We start from the raw sequence: 22,961 nt of genomic DNA, 5'->3' as shown, positions 1-22,961 counted from the left end.
GTTCTTTATACTTTTACTATCCAATGAGACTTTTGTGATGACAGACAAGTTCTATGATATAGAGGCTGTCACATATGGTTATTGAGCACTTCCTTAAAGGGTGAATAAAATATTTTGTTACCTTATTAAATCAAAATATTAACTATACATTTCAGAAAATTAAATGTTACTAATGAAAAATAAAATGCTAGAAGAATAATTTGTTGAATTAATATGATTCAAGAGAAAGTAGTGGCTTTTCCAAGAAAAAAAAAACCATACATAATTTTTAAAGCTTGATAAATTTTGATGCATAAAAACTTAAAATTTCTATATAGAAAAAATAGAATTTTTAAAAAATGGACAAAATGTGAACTTGCATTGACAGCACATATAGCACATACAGCAACTAGATTAGCAAATAGCTCACTTTCTCAGGTTAAATACACAAAATAACATATACACAAAATAACAATAAAGTTATATGATAAATACAGCAATTGAAATCAGAAAAAAATTAAAAGGGTAGCTTTCAGAAAAAATAGTACAGATATATTAGTTGAGTCTCAACCTTATTCATGCATAAAGATATGCAAATAAAACATGAAATTGACAAATATGAAATGTTAAATAATATCCAGCATTGGTTAGACAGTAAGGAAATAAGCACCGTCATAAGTTTTCAGGGGTATGTAAGTGGATGCAGATGATTTGAAGGAAATGTGGTCATATCTGTCAGAATGTATACTGCATGTACTGTTCCAAAATATCACATCCATTATTGTTATCTTGGATTGACTCACAAGAATATATCAAAACATATGTTCAAAGTTATTTATTGCTGTATTATAATTAAAACAAACTAGAGATAAAGTTAATTACCCATAACTAGGAAACTGGTCAAATAATTTATAATATGTCAATATAATGAAATGTTACATACTGTTTATATCACAAACATGTATTATTGGTACAGACAGATCTCATATAACAATTTTTACTGGATCATTGTAAACATATTTGTGTACATTTTTCTAAAAATACTAATTACATTATTTTAGAAGAATACAAAAGGAACCCTATAGTGGTTAGTTTTTGAGAGAATTCAGGATGGTGCCAGAGGGCAAAGTATTTACAATTTTCATTTAGAATTTCCGAACCATTTGAATGATTTGTGTTACTTTTATTTTAAAATAATAATAAACTTGTGGGAATTTTTAAAGTGTACCAGTAATAGAAATTACGCAGGAAATGTGGGGAATAAATACACATTTGGTGAGCTTGGGGAATAACATTATAGGTAAATATTTTAGGAAATTTTAGAGTCTATTATGTATGATACAGGCATTAGTTATCTGAGATGTAAGATTACTTACTATTGGAATTTTCCTAATTAAAATAATAGTGAACATAAAAACATAGAAGCGTTGGCCCCAAAATAACTTATAAAAAACTATAGTTACATGATGGTTTGGGTGATTGAAAAAGACTTTTAGAAACTCTAAGAATAAAAGAATTTCAAATATGTCATAAATATAAAAACTTAAATCTTTATTCAAGGCTTTCATATTAAGCAAAACTAAAATACTGGCTATAAGACATACCTATGAGAATTTTTTTCTAGGTGCACATTAGACATAATCCAGGTTAAATAGTATTTTGAAGCAAACCAGAATTTTCTTTCATAGGGACTATTGAATTTCTGGGACAGAGATACCATTCTCAAGTATATGACAAATGAACACATCGAGATTGAACCGTGTAATCTGATTTACTGGGGGAGGAGAGAGATTTGTAGATATCTTTTAATCTGATTTCAACTGAAATTAACTGAAGTCAAAATAATTGTTCATTTAGCCCTGGCTGGCGTAGCTCAGTGTATTGAGTGCGGGCTGTGAACCAAAGTGTTGCAGGTTCGATTCCCAGTCAGGACACATGCCTGGGTTGCAGGCCATGACCCCCAGCAACCGCACATTGATGTTTCTCTCTCTCTCTCTATCTCCCTCCCCTCCCTCTCTAAAAATAAATTGAAAAAATTTAAAAAAAATAATTGTTCATTTATTATTACATATTCAGAAAATAAAAGACACTAATTATTCATGGAAAGAAATTGATAAATTAATGAGTGAATATATTATCTGTATTTAATACAAAATAGTTACTTATAATTTCTTATTATGGAATATAAAAATATATTCCAAATATATATATTATACTCATCCATCTTTGTGTAAGACTAACACACACACACACACACACACACAAATGAGATAAAAAACAAGTTAAGAAACTTTAATATCATTATTTAGAATGAAGGCAGCATGTATAAAGTGTGTTGATGGCCAGTTCCAGGATATACTGAACTGAAGTCCTAAGGTGTTTGTTAATTGCCTAAAAATTAAATAAATAATAAAATAGAGGAAACTTAGTGATCTTGTTATATTCTCCATATAAAAAAATCAATTGAAGACTCAACAATAATCATGTTACTTTGATCAATTTAGGTGTAAATTTACAAAAATATGTAGAATCAATATTTTACTTATTTATGAATTTTTCCATATTGAATTTTTCATGGATTATGTTAACTAAATTATTACAATGTCTCCATTTACCCTATGTTGAAAAGTTTACAAGTCTCATACTTAGTGTTTTTGACCACACTTTATATAAAGGTGGATATATTTGGACAGGATACCACACTACATACAAAGAAGGCCAATGTGGATATAATCACATATTTATATTTAGAATTCTTACTTAATTCTACATATATGTGTAGAATATTTATTTTTGAGTTGGAAATATCTAACTCAATTGAGTGTTTATTTTGTTTCCTAAAGGTTGTACACCTCTATGAATGTTCACTTGGGAATACTCAATGTTTCTGTTTAGTAAACTATAAACTGCATATTGTCACATGAGAAAGAACCATAAATGCTCAGCTGAATAGATGTTTTAAAAAATTAATGATATTTTTATAAGCACACATATGTTCTGTAGTCTGAGGAATAAAACAGTTTGAAGCAAACATTCTCTGTTTTCCTAGTGGTAATAACCTGTAGCCCAATTCAATTTGCTAATGGACTGCTCTAGAATAAAAATCCCCATAAAACACCCATATAATCTCAGAAGACAATAACACTGTCGGCTGGAATTAAAATGCCATCAGCAGATCCAGTGTGTTGAAAATAAGAAGTAAAGGTAAATATAAGGGTCAGAACCAGCTGGGGAACATACTGAAGTTTCACTTGTCTGGGCCATTTTTATCATGCCTGTCGGTCTTTGTGGCAGGAAACAACTTTAACCTGGTGTATATAACTGGCATACTTGGTGATATGTCCTGGCCTTTTCACATCTGAAATACTTTTCTGTTCAAGCTCCACTCTTGCAACCATAATTTAGGAATTTAGCCATAACAATTTAGGTTTCAGGCTACTTGTGTGTTTAGCTCATAGTGTTTATATTCAGGAAGAAGCATTTATTTGTGAAAATATGACATGCCTAAAAAGACATGCACTGAAAACAGATTAACAAACCATTCTACCTTTACTTACAGTTATATCAATTTCAAACACTTACTGTCAGAGCATTCTAAAACTTCCATGATTTAGTTAGTATATATAAATGCCTAGGAGCATATAAGACATTTGACTGAACTGTGAAAGGTATTTATAATAAAATATAATTCAGCTATTTCTTCAAATATCTGGACACAAATAAAATTTGTATGAGACTATGATCAGACTAAATGATTATTGGAATTGAAAAGATTACAGGTATAATAAAAGAGTATAATAAAAGCCAAAAAATATTACTATAGGTGAGCGAGAGAAGTTGTAGCTAATTATGTTAGAGAAAATCACAGTGGTAACACTTGAGTAGTATGTTAAAGAGTAAAAAAAAAAAGTAGTAAATGCTATTTACTTTAAAAAACTTTTTTAAAGTGTAATTGTTTAGAGAAGCCTGTAACTTTTCAGAGATGCTTATTATAGACTTTATTATGAAAAAAAACTTTTAACATAGTCTGCCTGTAAATAGATAAAACTTTCAAGAGAGTACCATTTTGTTTTTTTCCAAATAGTATCACCCCTGGGGGGAAAAATGTTTCTCAAGATTCAGCAACATATTCAGGAAGCAGCATGTATATATTTCAAGATCTGTCATTCTTGAGAAATACAGGCCCTAGCCTGCTTCATTTGTGACAGTTAATAATATCCCAGAATTGGAAAGAACTATTATTTTCATATTAGCTATGCCCTGTCCCTGTTTGGTGAATTAAATCTCAAGCTTTGAAAGTCTCACTTCATGAGCAATCTCACCTTTTGGTCATCAAAGGCAATTTAGCTGCAGAGCAAAGGAAGTAGCAATGGTAGTCCCTAAATCTGTTGATGCCTGAGGAAAGAAGGGAAGGGGCATGAGACAGTTTCTAATTTGAATGGGACAGGGTGGTGGGCAGGCATGCTAGTGTGAAAGGACAGGGCTTAGGAGAGCTCTTGTAAAAAGTTCAGGTGCTCAACAGGAGCCTTAGTAAGAGATTTATTTGAGAAGGGTGGAGATTTAATTTGAAGGAGAGGCCAGATTTTCAGTGCAGTAGTAAGCCTACCTTCTGATAGTAATCCTTCACAAGAGAGGAGTGCAAAGAGAATTCGTCTTCAAGGAAAGTCCAGTTGGGTAAGTTTCACAACGTTGGTGATACCCGGAAATACCTAGGCACCCAAGTTGGGGAATACTGGCTTGAATCAGTGAGAAAGTTTCCATTGGATAGAAAGACAAAGAAAATGACAATCTAGTCCCTGGTGGTTGTCTAGGCAATCCTATTCCTTCAAAAGCTCTTTAAAGTTCACTGACATTATAAAACACCAAAGGCACATTTACTTAGTTCACTTTAAACTTGAAAAGAAAGATGGGCGGGGGGTATAATTTGAGCACCTTCATCTCAAAGGGGAGTTGTAAATCAGTCTAGTACTTACAACATGAAAGGAACTTATTTCACTGCAGGATGTCTCTTAATTTTGTAGTTCTGTGGATGAAAGGCCTTTCTACAGAAACTGAAAAAGAAATTGCTATAGAGCCACTAGCATAAAACCATATAAATTTAATTCTTTCATATAGCTTTTTTAATGTACCAATAAAATTTCGTAGCTTTTGACTACCAGGTAAGCAACCAAGTTACAAATGGGGTTAATTTAAAAGTTTTTATTATCTAGTCCTCATGATCTTTAAAGGTAATAAAGGAGTAGGCTTTAGTGGAGGGGACCAGGGGGGAGGGAGTGAGTCTTATTAAGCCAGGCTCGAAAATGGCAATAAATGTGATGAGACTGAACGGATGGCAAAGGATTCTTAGCAAGATATAACAGGGTAGAATTAGTGTTGGAGCAATTATTTTAGCAGTATGCTCATTTTCCTCTGAGTAATTTTTGCTCTTAATCACTAATAGGCAAATTCAATCATGAGGCAATGCTCTAGATATTTAGACTTAGTAACATTGGCCGTTAGCAACCTTAGCACGGTGGATGAAAATTCTTCACACATGGCTTCTTCCTCCACAAAGGAAGTTCCTACAGCTTTTAAAATTTATTTATCTTTGATTTTTCCACTCAACAAAGGAAAGAGATCTAGCTTTTGAAAGTAAGGTTTTGGAAAGGAGCCGCAGACAGGTGTTAACAAGCCTAGGCCTGCTTTCTCAACCAGAAAGCAATGATTTTATTTTCTTTTCCTTTTGTGCTGAACAATATATGTGGAAAATAGACCCTAAGTTCATGTGAAATAGAGGCTGAACTGGATTGCTAATCAGCATTCTGAGTTTTGCCCAAGAATGTTCTAACTATGTTATGCTGATCCCAAGTTAAACACACAAAAAAGCACATATATGATTTGTTTGATGAACATGGGTGTGGGCGGCAGTTTCATGCTGGTGGGCCAAGAGTAGTCTGACAAAATACTTCCCTGCAGTGTTTGCCTCAAAACACAATGAAGAACCTTTTAGACAAAACTATATAAATGGAATTAACTTCAGAACACTGTGAATTTCTTTGCACTTAGATTCCAGCTGGCATATGCTTTAAGTCTTGTATAGTCTCGTGTCATTTTAATTATACCTCTTTTGATGCAGTGTTATGTATTCCAAGATCTATTTCTGTTATTAGACTGTGAACACCTTAAGGATAAGAACTAAATTTTATTTTTCTTTATATATCTAATATCTGCCCTGTGTCTGATACATATAGTATTTAATAAAAAGCAATCTTAATACAAATAGGATATAGTGAGTCCTGTTTGATGAATATATAATTTGATTGAGTCTTGAGAGAAGAAATATTTATTGTCTCAGGCAATTTATAAATTAGGTATCAGCTTCTATTATTATCCCAATTCTTCTACAGTCACTCCACTCAGAGGTACTCTAAAAATCTTCTATTAAAATCTTTTGTTAAAATAATTGTCTTAACAAAACTAAATGACCAAAGATTTAGAGTTGTAAGACGTAAGGAAGACTGGGGAAATATGGAAACAAGAGCTGTCAGAGGATGGATTTGACAGTATTTTCCTCACACCACAGGGATTCTAGGAAGTGCAGATTTATGGATTATTGGCCTGAAGTAAAGAAACGGCATAGCACTAATTGAGCTCTACTTGCAATGTTTTTCGCAGTGTACTTGTCCGTAATACAGAAATATGGAAAACATGACAGTGTCATTAAATGGTCTGTAAGTGAACAAACCACTACAAGTAATGGGTGTCTACTTGCTATCACTTTATGCCACAGGCTCTATCTTTGTGTCTTATTTCAAGTTTGGAATTAACATTTGTGATTTCAACTTACCAAAACCTCTGAAAATATAACATTGGGAAGAAAAATCAGTACAGTGAATGTTACCAAATAATATTGATAGTCTGATTAAATCGAACTGTATTTTGTGTTCACACACATTGATACATTTTGAAAAAAAAAGTATTGGGCTTTATTGGAAGTCACCTCAACTTAAGTCAACAGAATACTAGCAAATGAACTAATTGAACTAACGCATGTTCCCCTTCATTTTCACTCATATGAGTATACTCATTGGGGATATCTTAGTTCTCTTCTATGTTTAGGCTGGAACATTGTTTGTACATGATGTATGTGTGAATACCACATCAAGAGGGACATTGTAAAAGCCATAAGTTGCTCAAAAGAGAGGATCTGGGTTAAAAAGAAAACCATACTATATGAAAATGTTTTGTGGAGCAAAGGGGAACATCTAAAGGTTGTTTATAAAGACAAACACCATGCTCTAGGCCTCCATTCTGACTGCAAATGCCTTAGAAGCCATCATCTCAGCTTCTCTTTCTGTGACACCAGGAAACTCCGTCCAAGTTAATACCAGAGTTTCAAACTTTATAGTCAGATTATTGTAATACGCTTTATAACCTTGATCCTGACATCTTCATCGTTATTCACTATGGAAAGTACTCTTTCATGTGCAATCTACCCAAACTCGTTCTCATACAGAACACTTCTTTCTTTTACCTTCTTTCCCACACTTTTCAAATTTTCCTATTAAATTACTAGTCTAATCTTTGAAAACATTAATGAAAACAAAACCAACTCTTTCTCAACAATATTCCTAATACTTGCTTTCTACCTCTCTTGCTAGAAGAAAACTCTTCTCTTAAATCTTTCCCAAGAAGAAAAAAATATGCTTTTTCAAATGCTATCAGGTCTGGAAGGGTGATTACCATTATTAATTTCCAAATTCATTCACTATACCATTAAGTAATATCCCCCCTTAAATAAAGTTGACAACATTTGAATGTATTCTCTGTTTTTCTTCTTTAGAATATAAAAATATTTTAGTTACTTTCTCATGCTGATAAAAGTTTTTGGTATTCAATATTTTTCTCTATCACATGTTTTATAATCATTCATGGCAATTTCAAAGCTTAGAAGAAGAACATACTTATAGATCTGACTTCATAGATTCTTACTGATTTCAACTCAGTTAGCCTCAGTTCACTTCTCTTGATACTAGAGAAAAACATGGAATTGCCTAGAATTGGGTCACTACAAATTATTGAATGCCATTATTGCTGGACCACAGGAACACTCAACCATTATTTTACTTATCTTGGTCAGTTACTTTTTCCTTTCTGTTCAGCACCTTTCTTTTTAGACTTTTTTCACAAAGCCTCCCTCCCATATTTGTTTAACAACTTAATGTACATTTTTAAAATAAAATTGAGATTTTAACTCAGCTACCCTTTGGACAAAATGATTCGTATCTCCACATGCTTTGTATTTTATTCTTCCAGGATCAGAGTGTGAGGTTGTCTTCATATTCTGAGATAAATTAAGCAACTTATCTCTGCCTATCATCTTCTGTCTCTTCTAGGACCTTTGTCAAGTTTATCTTCTATCCTGTCCTTTGTCTTCAGTCTATGTGTATAAGCTCAAGGCTCTCAATTCTAAGCAGTCTAGTGACTGAGTCTAGTGACTCAGCTAATACCAACCTATCTCTTCAGTTTCTCAATGGCTTCTTACTTCATCCTTCCTGTCTCCCTTTTAGCTCTGTGCTCAGACTTCTATCCTTGAATGATCAGTCTTTTCTTTTCATGCACACAGCCTTTTAACCAATATTATCACTCTTGGTTTTACCACAAAACTATAAGTTTAATAGCCACAAATGGGTATTTCTAAATTAGACCCTGAACCTACCTGCCAGAATAGTTAGCAGTATCTCAAACACATCATCACTGCCAAATTTCACATCATCTCCTGCTTCCCATACCTAACTATTCATGTAGAAAACTTCAGTTCCCATACCTAAGTATTCATGTAGACAAACCTCTGTCTACAGAGATGTTGAGTCCTGATACATCTGAGTTAACTTAGACTCTGTTTTCTCCCTCACATTCAGTTTATCAAATCCTGGCAATTATGCTTTCTAATGATCTCTCCTTTCTTCTCCTGCACCAATTGTCTTAGTTGTAGGTTACAGTAATATATTACTTGGATTATTGAATTAGCCATTTAATTGGGTTCCTTACCTTCAGTCTTAACTGACTTTTATCTACTTTTGTTTACTCTCCTAAGTAACATAATAGGAAAGCATGTTTGATTTATGTAAACAAAATCTGATTTAAGTTATATTTTAAAGTAGCTTCAAGAAGCAATTAAACACATTTCTATACTTAGTGAATGCTCTGGGCTATAATTTTTCAGGTCACCAAGTATAGAATAACAGTGACCTATAAAATAATAATTCATCACCCTCATAGCTACTCTTCTACAAACTGACTCCTTGGAAATCAAGATCTGTGAAAATGCTCCCTCTTTCTTGAAGTAGAAAGGTGCTTTCTGAAGTTCTCTATCATTCTCTATTGAGATAAGATGTAGCTCTAATGGCATATGCCTACCCACTGTCACCACCCCCACCCCAAGTGGAACTACTCCTGGCTTTCATAAGGTAATAAGTGATCCATCAACATTCACTGTCAGAGAAGATCTGTTTCAACTCCTATTCCACTCCCACTCTAGGCTTCTTTGACAGCAAAGAAGTTTACCGTAGGCCCAAGAACAATAGGACTAAAATAATTTCTAAATATGGAAGTGAAGAAGGAAGTAGAATTAGTTTCTGATCTAGGGAACTAGAAATACCTTTGAATTTAATCTGGGTATTGGGGCCTGTTGTTTAAACCAGATCATGAATCCTTAGTGGCTAGAGAAACAGAGACAGGGAGGTATAGTTTTGACTTCAAAATTTTTGAGCTCAGAAAAACCACAGAATGAGAAATTCCTAAAATAGCTCCCTCCTAGATTGAATGGTTCTGTATCTGGTTAAATCCTGAACAGGCTGTTGCCCATCAGAGTTTAAAACCTTAAAAAATTAATCACACTGTTGAGTAATGCTGTTCCATAAATTTCAATAAGCTCTGTTACTGAGAAGAAATCCTGTAAAAGATTAAGTATCAAGATCACATTTCAAATATAGATACTCTTTCAGGAATAATTACCCAAATTGGCAAAGAAGAGTACTAGATTCCCTTTTAGTGGACCCTCTGGGTTTTATCTGAGTCTGTAAGTGTGTTCAGCTTTAATTGTCTTTCTATTCATTAGGCCATTTTACATATCTGTAAGAGTAGAAGACAGCTTATTAAATAAATAAAAGTTGTGCAAATCAGTGTGGCTCAGTAAGGAAAGGTATAATTGATTTCTGTCCTGCAGAAAAGATAACACCAAATATTACCTATGGCTGTATAGAAGATCAAGCAGTTTTAAATCTACTAACAAATTAATTTAAGCATTTCTGAAGTCCCAAATATCCTTTGAATTGGTTATAATATCTTACTGCCCCCCCCACTAATTAATGAGTTAAATTAAATCTTTGACTTATGTTTATTTTCTATGAGATTATGATTTTACCTTTGAAAATTATAATTTAGTAGCTGTACAGTCAGAGGAAGCCCTCATAAGTCCAGCCAGTCAATTCAGTGAGCCCTCTGATAGGAAGGTACGAAGGTTTTGTCACAGGGCCAATGAATAGTGATTGACATTTCCCACAGATACCTACGCATCAACAAGGAAATCCTGCCAAACGAAGTGATTTTACACTTCTGCTATCTAGATGTGCAGTATTTCTAAACATAGAAAACTTTAATTTAGATTTTGCCTAAAGGCAGCAGGTGCTAGATGTTCCTTATCATTGGTTTCTATGTCAATGTTTTTTGCCATTTTTTAACTAGAGGGGTGGAATTTGGTAGAAGAATTTTGGTGATGAAGAGTAATGTTGAGTGTACATCTCTAAATTTAAATTGCTTGGACCTTTTAATGAATGTTACGGTATATAATCACAAAACAAAAAGAATAAATAAACCTATCCTTTCCTCAAATTATATTTAATCAAATGACATATTTAATCAAATGCCATATTAATTCAAATGTCATTATATTTAATCAAATGCAACATGATTTCACAAACATTATTTTATGAATTGACTCTGGTGAATAAGACAATATATTAGGATCTTTCAGTGCTAAAATAAATGAATAAGACAAACATTTCACAAGGAGCTCCAGATCAAGTCAGACAGAATGAAATATATAAGTAGAAGGCAAGATAGGGGATAATAATCTTAATATATCAGCCTCTCATTTATGAATGATTAATATGTGTTGTGAAATAATATATTGATGGGATTTATTCCTTTCCTTTAAATGTGGTCAAAATAGAAGATACACACACTAGATTAATGAACAAGTGCTAGTGAGGATGTAAAAAAAGGGAATACTTTTGCACTATTGGTGGGAATGCAGATTGGTGTAGCCACTGTGGAAAGCAGTATGGAGATACCTCAAAAATTAAAAATGAAACTGCCTTATAATCCAGTGATTATATTTCTAAATAGAATCAGAAAATTATCTGAAGAAACCCAAATTTATCTGAAGAAACCCAAAATACTAATTCAAAAGAACACAAGCACTGCTATTTCCATTGCAACGTTATTTACAATTGCCAAGACATGGAAGCAGTCCAAGTGTCCATCAGTAGAAGAGTGGATAAAACAACTATTGTACATTCACACAATGGAATACTACTCGGCCATACAAAAAGAAGAAAGTTTTACCCTTTCTGCCTGCACGAATGGACCTGAAGCTAAGTGATATAAACCAATCAGAGAAATGCAAATACCATATCATTTCATGAATATGCAGAATCTAATGAACAAACTGAATTAAAGTAAAATAGAGACAGGCTCATAGGTGGAGAGCAGACTGACAATTCTGGGTGGGAGGGTTGGGGGGTGTAGAGATGAAGTAAAAAGGTAAAAGGACTCATGGACATGGACAACAGTGTGAAGATTGTGGGGAGAGGTGACATAATAGGGATAAATGGAAATGGAAAAAATACAATAAAATAATAAATTTTAAAAAATAAAAAATGTACATTCAGGTTAATATGAAAATAACAGAACTCACTAACATATTCAGAATTGAACATTAGTATTGTTTAGGTACTCATTACAGGGACACAATGAATACAGGGAGCTATATACCCAGATCTTCCCAGAGGATATTGAATTCAATTATTTGTTAATATTGTCTGTGAATTTAGAGTTATCCCGTGACATTTTCTTTGAAAAAAAATAATTCATTTTAAAGAAGACCTTGATAGTAACTGTTAGAAGCCATCACCACAAAGAAAACATGGGGTCCCCTGGACAGAAAGCAAACAAGAATGTCTGACTGCTATCAACTTTCTTCGCCACAGTGAACACACAATTCAGAGGAATACATGACAATGCAGTACAAGTTGGGACAGAACTAAATCTGAAATATTCTTAAGCTGACAGAGATGGGGATACAAGACATTTTATGCCATATTAACTTTCACTCTTCTCATAAAAAGTTTCTGTTAATCAGGTGAATATATCAAAAAAAAGTAACACAAAGTATTATTTTCTTATTTTTCTACCATTCTTAAATTTCTATTGAGGAAATTTACTATGATTTAAATTTTTAAATCACATTTCAGTTTTCAAGAATGTCTTTCATGTAAAAACCAAGTGACCATAATACATATATGAATCAAACACTATGGGAAGAAAAGAAGGGTGTGAATAATTCCACTTGGCAAGGCTTCATAGCCTTGTCTGCTATTCAAAAGATGCAGATGACAGTGAAAGGCATTCAAGAAGGAACGTGCGGGATGCGCAATGTGGGTCATACCAGGAAATGCCAAGTCAGGAGTTCTGTTTGTTTCTCCAGTGAAGAATGTGTAGAGGAAATCACACTAAATGGGGGTCAGGGCTTGACTGTAAACAGCATCAAATGTCATGCTAGATGGTTAAAATTTTACACTCAAGGCCGCAGAGAAGACTGTGGGCCGCAGAGGAACTTTTACATTTATTGAACGGTGATGTGATAGGATCAAAACTATGCTTTAGGTAGATGAGACTGACCAAATTTTCAAAGCAGTCATTATGGTAGGTCAAGATCAAAGCTGGGAAGAGCTATTAGGGGGCTTTTCAATATGTAAGAAAAGATAAAGAATATTGATCTATAACAGTTTTTGTGGAAATGAAATAAACTTGTTTCTGAATTTGTAGATAGCAGTATTTTCATGTTTTATAATGAAATATAATTTGTTAGCTTTTTCCTGTAGGCATTATTCCAGAGTAAACTAATGTTTGTTGTTCTTATTTTTAACTTGAGCCTAATTTAATTTATACTTGCCATGTATGGTCCTGAACAGCTGAACTGATTTTTATTATGGCCTTTTAAAACTGCAATGGCTGTGTGTTTTAATTAAAGAACATGCTATGTGAGTATAATAATGCTTCCTTCCTACCATTTCACAAATCTGAAATTTAATTTTAAAAAACGAGAGCCTGAAAAAAGACTTTGGTGCCATTCGAACTCTGAAAATATTCTTAATTAGAATTTTTATTTTTAATACTAGTATTTCTACTCTTCTGTATATAAATCCTAGTGAATTTGCTGAAAATACCTATAAAAAACTGTAGTCAGTTGAAAGATAATTGGGAGGGAAAGTGGGATACAGAAGTTATAGGTAGTGGATGGATTTCATTAAGAGAGGGACACTTAGGTTGAGACTGACAAAGATAGAGAGACTTTGTCCAGAAAGAGCAGATATTACAGTCATTTCAGCAAGCAGCAGGAGTAAGCCAGGCATGGAATAATACAGCAGCTTCTGGGAACTTTATAGAGCAACTCCGGAGAGTAGGGTATGAGGAGTTGTGTATCAATCATTGAGCCTGGAAGAGGGAGAGGAGTCAGAAGTTTCACATCCTGTGTAAGGGGTTTTAGCTTTATCGCCAATGCCCCAGAGGGGCTCCGAGTAGTGATTTATACAATGGGATTGACAATGTCTCTGCCCATTAAGAGATTATCAGGTAAGTGGGGAGGTATACAAAAAAGATTGGAAAATATTATGAGCTTTAATATATGAATAAAATTATTGTTTGATTTAGTGTGCTTCACATTGAATACATCAGTGCTTGAGAAAATGCATAGTAAGGGCTGATTAAGGTCAGATATGGTTGATAAGAAAAGGCTTTCCTAGAAGAGGTGTGTTTGGAGCCCAGGTTTGACATGAGAGACATGAAGACATAAAGTAAAGACAGGAAGAAGTATCATAAGTAGAAGCAATTAAACCAAGAAGCAAGAAGGAGCAAGTTATATTGGAGACAAGGAGTTGTTAAAATGAGTTAAAATGTGAGAATGAAAAACAAAATGGTTTTATAAAATCTAATTCACTTGGGAATGACGGAAAAAAGTTGTTATTTCAATAAAAAACAGCAATGTTTGCAGAAAGATTTTAATCAAGCTTACAATTATATTACTTATCAATTAGCCCCCTGAGAAAAATTTAACTTAAGGTGAGTATGTAAACATATTAACAAAAATTTGGTAAGCAATTTCAGCTCTTTGTGAGACAAAATAATTAAAGCAGATCTTAAGTGAGTTAAGAAGATCAGCTTACCACACATCAAAGTATATAACAACATAGGCTGATGCAAGTATATATTTATATTGACAAGCACAAAGAGATAGAAAGTGCAAATAACTACAGAGAAAGCGATCTTGTTCCCTGGAGAAAAGATGTATAATAAGCACTAGTGATTTTCTCCTGAAGTGTATAGTGTTGGTTATATAAACATTCCCCATAGGTAATTGGGAAAGGTGTTTGTTATCATTCAAGAAATTCTTATCTGAGATAAGAGGGAATCTGCCAAGATCTACAAAAAACTCAAGCTGCTTCCTCCTGCTGATTCATGAGAAAATAAGTGGTGTCTCAGGAAGGAACATGAATTATATCTTTAGTTACATGGAAATCTTAAGTTGAAGTCTGAAGGATTTGGGGCAGAGAACTCGGATTGTACAGGTGGAAATACCTCTTTATCTAACTGAAAAATGCATTTTGGAGACAAAGAAGCATTTAGACTTTAGTCCATGAAGGTGATGTAAAAATTTTTTTATTATATTTTCTTAGCTATAGCTCCTCATTTCAGAATAATGACATCAGAAAAGAAAAAGAGAACATCTGGGGAGAAAATGAAAAGATTTAAAGCTAAGCTTTGTCCATATACCACTCCCTATAGGAAGGCCCTTCATTCATCTTTGCAATCTTTACCATTTTTTATTAATTTTTAGTTGAATGAAGAGAGTGAAAGCATATATGAAAATATCACAAACATAAAGATGGGAGTTGATAGACCCTGGATTCAATTGCATTGTTGGTTGAAAGGAAGTACCAAATTAATAGGATAAAATACACAAGGTATTTTATCCTATTAAAATGAGGTATCTTATTAAAAGGAGATATTAATGTAAATTCCTACACCTAGGTGCAGAAATTAGTTGGACAAGCACTGGATGATAGAAAACTGGCTTAACTGCATTTTCGGTTTAAAAAAAAACTGTGTGGATAAAGTTAGTTTTACAGTTCTATACAAGCCAACTGTGTGATGTGACAGCCAAAAACTTCTGATGAATCCTCAAATTGCATTAAGAAAATTATAGTGGCCAGGGAAAGCAAAGTAATAATTCTCTGGCATATTGCTTTGCCCAGACCACATCTGGAACTATGTGTTAATTTTGAGACCCCATTGACAGTTAATTATAGTACAGCCCTAGGAATATAATCAGTTGTTAAGTACTATGGAAACCATAGGATATAAAGAAGAGTTGGAAAAAAATATTGCTTAACCTGGAAAAGAAGGCAGGCTTAGAAGCTGCCTTAAAGTCTTCGAATGACTGTCATCTGGCAAAGAGTTTCTACTTATAACATGTAGCTTTTGAATTGTTATTAATGTGAATTTAGGGGTAAATTTCAGGGGAAATGAGGTTGGGTTGATAAAAGGGAGGCCTTTTTAACACTTGAACTGTGTAACTGTGCATGGGCTACTTCATGAAGTAGTTTCAGGTCACTAAATACATTCTTGAGCACCTACAATGTGTGTTGAATCAGCTGCTACCAGTGGAAGTCAATTGTTAAATATTTAGGAATATTGCCAGCTGGTTTGGTAACCTGAAATCAATAAACTGTGGGAATATTTACACTAGAGAAATTGGCAAGTCTTGTCACTCAACTGGGTTGTTATGGATAATGTTAGTGCAACAGATAAGAGTTTTCATCCTTCAAATCTAAAAGCCTATGGATGGATGTATTAATATGTAGCAGAATATAAATTGAGTTTAAAACAAATAAAAAACAGAAGTAATATGGATAATAAAGTCAGCAAAATTTGTGAAGGAGGTTGTAAGAATAAAAAAAGAATAAGTAATAGAAGAGTGAATTATATTCTGTGGGAACAGGGAAAGGAGAATTAAAGACAATTTTCTTAATATTTTGAATTCAAGCACTTGTGAGATTTGCTCCCTTGTTGGGAGCGAAGCATAACATCTTATTAATGTCTCCTCCTCTTCTTTATAAAAATAGATATATTTAGTAACAAAGGAATAAAATTGTATCAAAAAATTACCAAGTGCATTAATTACAAATTTTGAATCTAAGAAATTAAACTATCTTTCAAAAATGCAAATACATTTTTCATCAAGTTTTTCATAGTTAAATGTAAACATTAAATCATTGCTTCTGTAACATGAACTTATATTCTTCATTCTATAATTTAGGAATGGGCTAATTATTCCTACATTTAATCATAAACATAAATTATCTTAAATCCAGGGGTATTTAAGATTCTTTTCATATGGGTGGCCCTTTTGATATATGCTTAATTAGTGTCTGACTTAGATGTTTTTCCTGGAATAACCATATTACAATGTTCAGTGAAAACAGAGCCCTTATAGTTCATCATGTTAAAAAAAATTTTAACCATCCCAATTTCAAAGTGCAATAGTTTTGAAATTAAAAAAAGATAATAATGCTCTTAAAACATTTAATTGCTACATGAAACTTTAATAAACTTTAATAGTTATTTCAATTCAAAGAGGAAGAGAAACTTTTCTAAATTGAAAATTATCTATCTTCTTTCTTTGAGTACCTATCAAAAAATGTGTATGCTCCTGGTATGAAGATAATTACATTATAACTCAAATGTTATAATTACTTTTACACTAAACAAATTCCACTGTTAATTAGATCCTTAAGAAAAATACCTATGTCTCATTCATTTTTGTACACACACACATATTGTGCACAAAACCACTTATCATAACATGTGTGCAGTACATATTAAAGAAATATTTTTATGAGTAAGTTCATCCTTCTGTTCAATAATATAAGGAACATACTGTTTTTGTGAATGTACCTATTAATGACATAAGCCAATTCCTCCAAAAATTAATTTTCCCCATAGTCTGTTTGAGGTGCTACTTTACTGTGGTCTTCACTCAAATTATTGATTTAAAATTTATGGATACATGGTAAGCCATGTCTTTATATAGAATGGGATTTTTGAAAGAATAAGTATTATGTTTAATAAAATACAAAATAAATACATTTGCAATCATTCTACCAAAAAAATAATTGTCTGTTCAAGTAATACATATATATATATGTGTGTGTGTGTGTTGGTGTGTGTTTATACACATATATACAGATTTGTGTAAAGTATATGGTATATGAAAATGTAGATCATTACCCATATATATATTTGTTAGACCAAGCATTCATTCATTCAACAAATATTTAACATGTGCTTACTGTTTGCCAGGTAGTAAAGTGCCTTTGATACATCAATAAGCAAAAAGGAGAAAACAATGTCTATTCTAGCAGAGCTTATGCTGTGGTGGAAGAGATAGCCATTGAACCACAAATAAAATTTTTAAAAAGCGATTAATATTTTCAGTGAGAAGATAATTTTCACTATGGGAGAAAATATCAGCAAAGGGGCAAGGTACAAATAAGATCACTAGTTTGGTGACTATTTCAGATGGTAATTTGGACCAAGGAAAAGGGTCAGATTCCACATATATTTTTAGAGGTTCAGTCAGCAGGATTCCTAAAAGAATAGATGTAAAAATGTGAGGAAAAGAAAGGAGTTATGGACAATGCCAAGGTTTTTGTCCAGAGCAACTATGTAGTGTTAATCAGCTGACTTATGGAAGCTGTGCATGTAGCAAGTTTGGTAAGGTAGTAAGAACACCAAGAGCAGGAACTAGGAAATTCATAAAGCATGATCAAAGATAAGCCCAATACACAGGTGAAATGATTCATAGATTTCAGACCACAGAATGAATATGAGCAAGAGCTAACAGACTTTGTTGTGATAGATTGGAAAAATAATATTCTCCTCCTTAGTTACCATAAAAAGATAATTAATATATCACTTATATTAATTACATAAATTATAGGATGTCTGACAATATTTTCTCTCTATCTTCCTTAACAATATTACAATGCAATTAAGAATTATCCTTTTTATGGTATAAAATTCCAAGGGAAAGGATTCTTCATAGGGCCGAATACTCTATGGTGTTGGAGATAAAGCTTTAGTTTGTCCAGTATTTATTTAAATGTGCTCTTTTCAACTTTTGCTGGTTTATCAGGTTGGTATGAGCTATGAATCTTCCACAGTGGATAATAAAATGCCATTGATTTTCATTTTAATTAAGTGGAATTTCTTATTTTAGTGACTGAAACTGGAATTCAACTGACCTTTACATTGAGAATATAAAGTGATGTGGTGAACAAATTAATCCCATACAAAGAAGAAAGAGTCTTTTCAATCAAGTAAAAGAAACAAATGTTTCCCAAGTACATGATTATAGGGCATAGCTACATATAGGTAAAAAGTGTAACTTGTTCTAAGCAGGACACTGCTACAAAAAGTAAACACACCATGATTTTAAGCCCTAAGCGCTCACAGCCAGAGGAGATCAGGTAGTCAAGAGGAAACCCAAGGAAGACTGCACTAAGAGCTTTGTAGGGAGAATAACCTTCTGTGGGGGTTAGAGGCAGTAATTAATTCTCACAATGTGATTGCAATAGCAGAGGCTAGCGCAGATAAGCTGGGCTTAGTTGTGACAATTGCTTTCCTTTATTAAAAGTATATCTCTGCTAGGCATTCATGTATTCATCTTGTTTGACTTCCTATATTACTTACAGAAACAATTTATTAAACCAGTTAGGCGAGGTTGAGCATAGGTTGAAGGCAACTCTATTATTTTTCACCTCTACCTTTGGGATTTCAACTTAAGATTTATTGTTCTTATTCTTTCCTTGTCTTAGGTAAAGTTGGACAGGCTACATAGCTTTTAGAAAACTTTCAAATAACAAAAAGAAAAAGACTAGGCCTTTCTTATAAAAATGCAGACCATTATTTAATTTAAACCTACTTTCATAGACTATACAAGGAAAGAAACTCAAGGTTGGCTTCATTTTTTTTTTCCCTTGATGTACTTCTGACCCTACTCTCTGGAATTTCTTACCTCACCTTTCCTTTCTCTACAGTGTCAGGAATAGGGAAGTAGAGAAACAGTAAAGGGGCAAAAAAGGCCTTATGTGATGACTTCAGTTTTAACTTAAAGTTGTGTCTTGGGACCAAGCGCTGGCCTTTCTTTTCTAGCAGCCTTTTGTGGTCTCCTTGGCAGCCTTCCCTGCTGGAACTTGAAGTATTAAAAAGGTAATGTTTGCTATAGGAACGCAGCTTGCTCCCTGGGCTCATGAAAGCCGATGGCATAAATTCCCAATTCTGTATTTAGGGACTTATGATGGCAACTTAGTATCTACGATGGTAGGAGTATTTACATAAGGGAAATTTCCAAATGCTACGAACTGGATCTTTTAAATATTTTATTCAGGGGGTAAAGACTGGCAATTGTTAAATTTGTATTAACAGACCAGTTTCCAGGCCTCTTCATCCGGCCTTTTGTTTGAAAGTGCTTTTTGGGAGTGATGTTATACACCAGTTATTGCCCCTTAACTTGAAAAACATAATATAAACTTCCAGAGTTCTTCTCCTAAAGAGTTTCTCACTTTGGGAAATATAATGTACACATATTGACAAACCTTTCCACAATTTTTCTCACTGACAGTATCCAGTGTCCAATAACATTTTTAAGACATTTCTTGCAATAGATTCCTGTCTGCTGATCCCTTCTGTAAATTATTTATTTATAATGCCAGACATTGGGAAAAAATAGTAATTGCTCTTTACTTTAATTGTGGCTAATAATACTATTGCTGGAGGCAAATAATACCACAATTATAATGATTATTACTGTTGTATTATTATTAATATTATGATGATCATACTTAAATAGCTCCCATTAGTGGAACTGAAAGGGGAGCTGCTTCAAAGCCTTTGTGCACATTCCCAATTTTTACTCAGCTAATCTTCGCAGCACTGGTGAGTGACTTTATGGACTAAAACAAACAAGCAAACAAAAACAAACAAACAACTGAGGGACAGACATGCTAAGTAACTTGCACTAAATCAGTCTCTACTATGTATACTCCTTAGCAGCCTGTCAAATCCTCCAAGGAAACAAAAAGAGTTAGTACTCTGAACACGCCTGGTCTCTATGTACTGGGTATTATATATGGAAACCATATGACAACTCTGAGTTAGTTATTACTATTCTATGTCACAGATTGAAACTCAACAACTCAACATGTGGAATGACATGAATAAGATGTCAGCATTAGAAAGAGGTGATTCTAGTGTTTGCATGAATTCTCTATGACTTCAAAATTCACATTTTCACAATTTACCACAGTGCTTTGGCAGAAACTGACCATAAGTCTTTTTACCTTCTTCAAAGAACCTCATACTGGATTCTCAGAACATAGTACATGAAAAATTAATTATGTAATATTAAAAAACTGAAAACGCTTGAAAATGTACATAAAAAAGTAAAATATAATTAAAATAAAGAACATAGTATATAATTAAGCATCTTAATATTTGAGAAAAATACTTAACGTATTGAGTCTTATGGTTTTCTAGGTACTGTTCTAAACTCACACTATCTAATATAGCAAAATATCCTAATACAGAGTTTCAAATATACTTTTGTTGTTAAACTCTTATTCATAAATTTTAGAATTAACTATTTGCTTAGTAACTATTTAGATTTCTTAGTTCTTCCTTCCTATCTCCATTAATACTCCCCTTTCATAGAATCCATGATGGTTAATATTACATGTCAAATGGACTGCACCATGAGATGCGTAGATGTTTAGTGAAACATTATTTGGGTTATTTCCATGGGGATGTTTTTGAATGAGATTAACATTTAAATTGGCTACTGAGTAAAACAGACTTATCCCCCAAATGTATGTAAGCCTCATCCTGTCAGTTGAAGTCCTGAATGGAGTGAACCTCTCAAGTAGAAGAATTTCCTCTTATTGACTGCTTTCAAATTGAGAACATTGGGTATTTCCTATTTCAAGATTTGGACTGAGTGCCTGGGTTTTGAACCTGCCAGCCTTTGGACTGGAACTACAATCATTGGCCTTCCCAGGTCTCCAGTTTGTTGACTCACTCTGTACATCTTGAGACTTGTCATTTCTATAATTGTGTGAGCTAATTCCTCATTAAAAATCTCTTTATATGTGTATGTATACATATAGATATAGAGATATGGGTAGATGAATATCCATCCTATTGATTCTGTTTCTCTAGAGAACCCTAATACAGAATCCAAAATAGTTTTAGCATAACTGACATGACCATGTAAATATTACTTCCTGGGAAAGCCTAGCTACTAGGCTAGAACTGGGTGGAAGAAGGGGATGTCACCATGGTGTACATAGACTTTCTTTTTCCATCTATTTTTATTTCAACCTCAAAGATTCTTCTCTGGGAATACCACATCATTATTAAATGAAACATATGATGAGAAGTAAGAGACTGTAAAAGTATTCTATTTCTTTTCAACCCACCATGGGTTTATGCATTCTTTTAACAATTATTGAGGGCTTATTCTATATCAATCACTGTACTAAGTGTTTTGGGATAAAAAGATACCCTTAAAAAGCTGATCCTAAAATGCAGTCAGGAAATGACATTGTTCAGTCAAGAAATATCTTTTTTTATAGATGCTGAATTAACTCAAGGCTTAAATCATTAAGGATTTTTTAAAAAAATTTAAAAATAGGTTTGACTGGAGTGGCGGGGAGTGCTTGGGTAACAATGCAGACAACTGTAATTGAACAACAATAAAATAATTATTAAAAGATAAATATATATAAATATTTTTAAACAACACATAGTATCAAATCATGAATATTTTTAAATTAGCAATTATCTCAAAAGTCCATAGGTATTACAGTTTAGTGACTACCTATTCTACTAGGTCTTAAATATCAGTTCCTTTAACAAATGAAGGGTCACAGATGTTTTTATGGTAATTACTTATTTTTAGAATTTGGGGCAATAGAACAATGCTAAGGAAAGGTCAAAAGAATGAAAAAAAATAGAGAAATGCGTAAGTATTCCAAAGATACTGATAAAATTTATATAAGACAATGGACCATGTAAGATCCAAGTAATCAAGAGCAGCTCCTGGAGAGCTAATAAATAGAAGTAAAACAAAGAATATTGATTTTTAAGGAAGTATTTCTCCTAGTGTTGATCTTACTTCACTCATTGCATGGAATCACTGTTTTTGTGGGCGCTCTTTCCAACCCCAGTGAGGGGCAAACCAAGGGAGGTCTTCAGATTTTACGCAACACAGGGACTGCCAGCAAGCAGGGACCCTGTTTCTTGGACAGGGCGGGGCGGGAGGCATGTCGGGAGAGGCGGAAGGAACACACACAAGGGGGTTGCAGTCACTGGCCGCAGGCACAGCCCCCTCTTCATGAATTTCAACATGGGTAAAAATGGGAGAACTTGGAATTTGATTAATAGAGACATTAATCAAAGGGTAGCACATATTTATTTTAAAGACAAAGGAAAGCTGGTAGGAGCTGAAAGAAAGGTCAGTGAAATGGGAGAAATTTAAAATACTTGAAAAGAAAAAGAGAAGTATGTACAGAGCAGAGCCATGGGAGGTAATGAGTCAAAGA

The sequence above is a fragment of the Phyllostomus hastatus genome, unplaced genomic scaffold (genome assembly GCF_019186645.2).
Source record: "Phyllostomus hastatus isolate PE091 unplaced genomic scaffold, TTU_PhHast_1.1 phas_contig_152, whole genome shotgun sequence".
NCBI lineage: Eukaryota > Metazoa > Chordata > Mammalia > Chiroptera > Phyllostomidae > Phyllostomus > Phyllostomus hastatus.
This window is presented reverse-complemented; position numbering follows the sequence as displayed.